This window comes from Apium graveolens, chromosome 2, assembly GCF_009905375.1.
Source record: "Apium graveolens cultivar Ventura chromosome 2, ASM990537v1, whole genome shotgun sequence".
In the NCBI taxonomy this organism is placed as follows: Eukaryota; Viridiplantae; Streptophyta; class Magnoliopsida; order Apiales; family Apiaceae; genus Apium; species Apium graveolens.
The window spans coordinates 12,699,628-12,706,698 of NC_133648.1; positions in this window are offsets into that span (position 1 = coordinate 12,699,628).

A 7,071-nucleotide genomic window follows, 5' to 3' on the forward strand; every position below is an offset into this window, starting at 1 on the left:
CTGAGGTTCTAGAAGTTAATCTCGAAGCTCTAATTCATTTATCTGCAATACTTGAAGATGTGGAGTTTACTGCTGAAGGTGTGGAAGATCTGAAGTTACTGGATCATATACTATACCAATTTCTAATTCTATTCTACATGCTGAAGCTTGTGATGAAGTTCAACAATTAGTGCAAAATCCAGTTGCTATTGAAGAATCTAATGATGGTGAATAAGCTAATGTTTCTAATGCTATTATAGATCCTGAGGATGATCTTTTCTTCCCTGAAGATATGCCTGTGCATGTGAGATAACAAAAAATGAAAGATTTAGATGCTAAGAAGAAGGAGGATTATTTTGATAATCTCTGGAATGCTCATTGGAAAGATGATACATATCCTATTTTCAGAATACAAGCTGTTACACATCTGAAAATAGAAGAACAGAAGATTACAAATCCTGATATGCTCAATCATCTGTAAGCATCAACTTTAATTGTCAGATCCTTACACACAACTCATGAAGCAATTACTACTCAAATCAATCAGATCAAGGAATTATTGATTGCTTCAAAGCTGACTACTCATCAGGAAATTCAGGAACTAATTGCACCACTAGTTTCCTGATAAATTGTAATTGAAGCCAGCCAAGTAAGATTGGAAACTAAACAAGTTCAAATGTCTGATCAACTTACAGAATTACAGAATTCAATGGAGTCGATTCTTTCTCTACTGTTTGGTGATGATGCCAAAAAAGGGGAGAAAATTGTTAAATCTAAATGCAAACATCTGACATTGACAAATACCGATGATGAAAATCCTGATGGAGGTAATAAGAGGGACAAAATAAAAGTGAAAGGAGAAGAGGTGAAGAGCTAGTTGGAGTTAGTGGTTCATCAAAAGCAATCACTAGATTTCAATCTAAACAAGGTGAAAAAAGTAAGAGGAATAAAAGAAGAGTAGAAGATTGGATTGTGACTACAAAAATGCAAAAATCTTCACAAGTCCAACTGTTGCTGATGAAGACCAAGGTATTCTGGAGATAGAAGCTGGTGCTAAAGCAAATCAATATCTTTAAACTCTGAAAGTTAAAGGAAGAAAGACAACTCTATTCTACATGGATCCAAAGATTCAATTATTTGACTCTGAGGTAAGTAGAAGAATATTTGCAAAAGAAAATCCTGGAGTTGATCTTGGACAGCTAAAGAAAATGGAGGAAGACTTCAGGAATTCCATGAAGATAGCAAATGCTGATATTGCTGTAATTTCTCAAGTACTTTATGAAGATGATCCTTCTAACAGACCAACCAGATGTGTAGTTATAAGGGAAATCAGTCAGACAGAAGATCTCAGATCATAAGTTACTATAACTGCTGACGTGAAGCTTAAAGGAAAAGAGAAGATATGAGAGAAGTCAAAGATTTCAAAGTCTAAATCCAAAGTTGTTGCAAAGAAGAAAACAATATCTAAGGAAACTAAATCTCAAATAATGATAGATCCATTCTATACAGTAGTTCAAGCTTATGATACTGAAGAAAAATATGAAGAAGAAGAAATCAGCCAAGCTCATTAAAGAAGGAAGATTTATGGAGCTTTCTGAGCTGAGGAATTGGAATTAACCTCTAACATTGCTCAAGTTAAAAAAGCAGTTCAGGAAGAAGAGTAAAATCTGATATTCACTGAAGCAAGATTGAACATGCATACTTGATTCCTGTATTTAGATAGTTTTGACATCATCAATTGGAACTTGTCCATATTTCCATAATGAACAAGTTGGGGGAGATTGTTAGGAGCAATTGGTGATAATCAAGTAGAAACTATTAGAAGTTCATATCAGAACTTACATGAACGGATCATGATGACATCAACGGATGATGATATCGACGAATAAGGATATCGACGGATGATGATGTCAACATATGATATAATCATTATTTATCACATCAGTTGATCTTCGATAAGGAAAAGGAAATAAGAACTCAAGGCGGTGAAGGACTTTATCTCAGAAGAATTGTATAGGTTTCCTTGTTGTTAATAGAATAGGATTCCTTATACATTGTGTAGTTATGCTCTATATAAAGCACATATTAGGTTCATGATATATGCATTGCAACATTGTTATATCTTTCGTATAACCTGGTAGCTCTCAAGGATATTTGTTCATCATTTCGAGAGAGTACGCTTGTAATTAGTTTTTATCTGTTAATATAAAAATTGTTGATTCTGTTGAAGCTTTATCGAATTGATTGTATTAAACTGTATTCATCCCCCTCTATAGTTGATTAAGGGCCTAACAGACCTTTTATTTCTATGGAAAGGGTTCCTGAATCAATAGATGAGACATGGTCATTCCTGCACACTTTGGTCTTATATATCCATCTACCTACACTGAACAGAGAAGAGAATGTTGCACTTGACAGTGGCTTAAAACTCATATTAATTGAGTCTCTTGATAATGTAATTTACAACAACATTATCAGTTGTGAGCCAGCTAAGCAAATTTGGGAGAAAATATAGATCTTGTGTGAAGGAACAGAAGAGGTGAGATCTAACAAGAGAAGGATCTTGGTTTCACAGTATGAGGGTTTTATGGCTAAACCAAAAGAAAGCATTACTGAGGTCTAGAGATTCAATAAACTAATAAATGATTTATAGCTTCATGAAAATTACTATGAAGCTGAAGAAATTAACCTCAAATTCTTGCTCACTCTTCCTGACCACTTGGAATAAAAGATCTCTGCAACAAGAGAAGAAAGAGATTTGGGGAGAATAACTTTAGAGGTTTTGTATGGTATTCTCAAAACTTATGAGCTGAAAATGATGCAGAGAAAGTCATTGAAAGCTAGCCAAAGACATGTTGTGGATGTGTCAAACGCCTTGATAGCAAATGATAACAAAATGACTGAAGATGAAATAGAACCTCGGACTCAAGTTATTAAAGTTGTTGATCTGAAAAACAAGGAACCTAAAAAACAAGTCATTTTAGAGCTGGAAGAGGATGGGTTCTATACTCTTGATGAGTTGGATGAAATGGACCAATTTATGGCTTATCTACCAAGAAAATTTTCAAACATGAGAGTCAAGAAACCTATATATTTTAAGGGTAAGAGCCAAACATCCTACAACAGCAACTGGAAAGGAAAGACTCGGCTGAATGCAACTGGAAAAAGTGGATAAAAGTCAAGATTTGTGGACAGATCAAAGATTAGATGCTACAACTGTGATGAACTTGGTCACTTTGACACAGAATACAGGAAGCCAAAGAAAGTGAAGAAGGACAAGGCTTATTTGGAACTGGAAGCTAAGTATGAAGCACTTCTGAGAAAGCAACAGGGAAAAGCTTATATTGCTGAGGGTAAAAGTTGGGATGATACAGATGATGAAGATGATGGTGAAGAATATGGAAACTATGCTCTCATATCTTTGAAGCAAGAAGAGTCATCTGCATCTAAGTATGAGGTACCTGTCCTAACTACCATTGATTAAAATGTTGCACAATATAAGGAAACTATTGAGAAGATGAGTGTAGAATTGTAGCTTGTTGGTCTTGAAGCAGTTAAACAAGAGCTACTGAGTAAGTAAGTAGGTTGTCAAAAATTAATGAAAAACTTGAGATTGAGAAACATGAGCTAGAACTGCAGCTTATTGATCTTGAAGCGGTTAAACAAGGAAATGAGTATCTCAAAAACAAGCTTAAGTATGTTGGAGAAGTAGAAGCAGTGTTAAGAGAAAGAATTGAGAAAAATGATTTGAAGCTCAAATAATTCAAAAATGCATCTCAATTAATTGGTCAGTAGCATGAGAAGAACAAATCATGTGCTAACATAGCCATTGGCTTGGACTATGAGACTGTGAATTCTCATAAGAAAAATGAAATTGACAAAGGGAAGGACAATGTGAACCAAGATATTTCTGTGATGCTAAAAAATGTGAATGCATCCTTGTTCAAAGCTTGTGAAGTGAACTTCAAAGAAGTGGAGCTTGTCATCAAGCAGGAGCTTGCAGATGAAGATAAAGAAAAGGAGGATGCAAAATCCACTTCAAAGACTGAATGTGAGAAGAAGCCCACGGTGAGTCTAACTGTCAAGACACTAGAAAATGAGATCAAGAATTTTAGCACTGGAAAGAAAAAGAAGAACAAAAATGAGTAGATAGGTGTCAACAAAAACAGAAATTATGCCTATAATGCAGATTCTCTAAGAAAGAAGTGTAAAAAATGTGGCTCAACAGATCATCGAACTCAGCTTTATAAGAAGGATGTCAGTAAGCCAAAGTATGGAGCCTGCAAATATAATGAGGCACAAACAGATGATCCCTATTCTTTATGTGACAAGTTTGATTACATTTCATGCAACATGAAAGTCATGACCAGTTGTCATAAGTTGAGAAAAGATCTTAAAGAAGTTAACTTTAGATATGTGATTAAAGATAAAAATGGTGATCAAACTAAGAATGTTGTTCCTTTTGAATGTTCAAGTTCAACTTCTGCTAATTATGTGAAAAAGAAGAAAGTGCCCAACACTGCTTAGGTAACTAAATGCACTTAAAAGTAATTATGTGTAGGGAAAGAAGAATAAAGTCATGTGGATCATTGACAGTGGATGTTGCAGATATATGATAGGTGATAAAGCCTTGCTATCATAATTTAAGGAGATGGTTGGTCCTTTGGTGACCTTTGGAGACAACAATAAAGGATTCACAATGGGATGTGGCATGTTGATTTCTGTAAATATTTTCATTAATGATGTAGCTTTGGTTGTAGGTCTTGAAATGAATCTTCTCAGTATCATCCAATTTACAGACAAAGGTTTTAAAGTCATATTTGACAAAAAAGATTGCTCAATCACAAGCAAGAAAACTGGTGAAGTTGCTCTGAAAAGAGTAAGGAAAGGAAGCCTATTTGTTGAAGATTTGAACTCAGCAAACAAGGATAAAATATGTTGCTTCTACACCAAGGCATCTAGTGAACAAAGAAAACTCTAGCAGAAGAAGCTCTCTCACTTGATTTACAAAGCAATTAATACTCTGGTGAAAAGAGAATTGGTTACAAGCTTTGTACATCTTGTACATGGACCTGAACCTTCCTCAACCTATCATGGATGAAGTCGGATACTTTTTTAGCTTGAGAAAGTCTGATCATGGATACTGCTACTTGGTTGTTGACAAGCATCACAACAAAAAGGGATTCTCATCTAGAAAAGTTAGCCATAAGAAAGGTTGGAAGGACAATTTCGTCTATCTGTATGATGTCCCCAGGGTCAGGATTCAATTCAACACTTCTCCAAGTAAGGGCGCACCCTTACTTAAACTTCTCATTTCATTTACTCCTTAAATATATATTTTCTTATCCTATTCTAATTCTTAAATTAAAAAAACAGTTATAAAAGAACTTGAGGGTGCGCCTAAAGATCATGCAGAGGTTTTGCTTAAAGTGGCTGCTGAAAAATGAAATTTGAAAACATTAGTTACTAGAACTATTTTGATGCGAGTGGAAATTCTTTCATATCGAGTTGGAATAAAGTGCAAATATTTAAAATTTAGAAAGGGCACTCCTGTTTCCCACATCATTGATATTGATAGTGACGAAGAAGGTGTTGAGGAATAAGAAAATGAAGATAGTGTTCTTCATAGTGAAACCCCATTAGGGTTGAATTGTTTTCATACACAACCTTGTTCGATTAGGGCGCGCTATCTTATCAGAGCGCATCCTTGAAATTGTTTGCATTGTTTTTACTTCTCTTTTATATATTAAATTTCATGGCATGCCATATTGTCAGGGCGCGACCTTTTGTTTTACTACTTAATAATGTTGTATCATATATTTCTTCATTTTCATGAACCTGTTTCCATTCAATCATGTTCGTTATATTGGTTAGGCAACGTTCACATAAAGGATGTGTCCTGTTAATATGACGCGCCTATATATTGTCCGTACTAACTGGTTTATTTGTAATCATCATGCAGATATGACTCCTCCAAGAATTTCCACGTCTTTTGGAGCGCGTCCTGGGGACAAGCCAAAAACTAGGCCACAAAAGAAAGATGCACAAAAGACTCCAACTCCTACTCCTATTCCCATTCCTCAGCCAATTCTTATCCTGTAAAGGAATGTGGTGGATTTGTCAAAGGCTCAAGACGCGTCCAAAAAGCAAAGAACACAAGACGCATCCTCTTCAACACCTGGCTCTTTGGCACTCACTCATTTTGTCCCTTTGTCATCTGTATACATTTCAGATGAGCTTGAAGGAGTTTACTAGGCCTTCTATTAGGGCCTCATCTCAACTCATGTTCCATTCCACTCATTCTGTGGATAAAATTCTTAGGTGTGCCTGGATAGGCTTCATGGGGACAACAACATTCTCCAAAACAATCTTAAGAACAAAGATCTCCTTCAGTCTAAGGACATCAAGGCCAAAGACTCTTAAATCTCTTTTCTGAAGGGTGAACTCGAGAACCAAGGTTCTCAGATTAAGTTGGTCAATGAAACAATCGATGATCTTCACACAGAACTTGGTGAACTAAATCCAAGGGTTGAATACCTTGAAGAGCAACGGAAGCATGGTTGGATTGATGAGAAGAAGGAGATTACTGATGAGGTATTTTCTTATGGATTTCATCACCATCAAGTTAGATTTGTAGCAAATGATCATGATTATTCCTTTGAGAAGTTTGGGGAAGAGATTGTTATTTAAGTAGGAATACTCTGTTGAGATCAAAGAGAGAAGGGTGGAGCTTGGGTTGGAGGAAGCTGAGGACACGCCAGAAATTCAGGACACACCTTTTAATGATGAAACTCCACTACAAGAGATCCATGTTGCGCGCCCTAAGATCCTTTAGCCTTTATCTTTTGAATTTATTATTTTCTAATACTCGAGGTGCCAGCCCTCTTTTGATGTTGTGCAATTTGTTTAACTTAAATATTTTTGCTATGGTTGCTTTGACAATTTATTTGCTTCTACAGTTACTTCTGCTTGTCATATAGATGTTTTAAGAATATTTTTCTTTAGCATGCATAAATTTTCTAAGTCAACAAATATCTTGGGCGCTTCTACCATTAGGGCGCGCCCTTGACGATAATTGTAAACTTATATTGG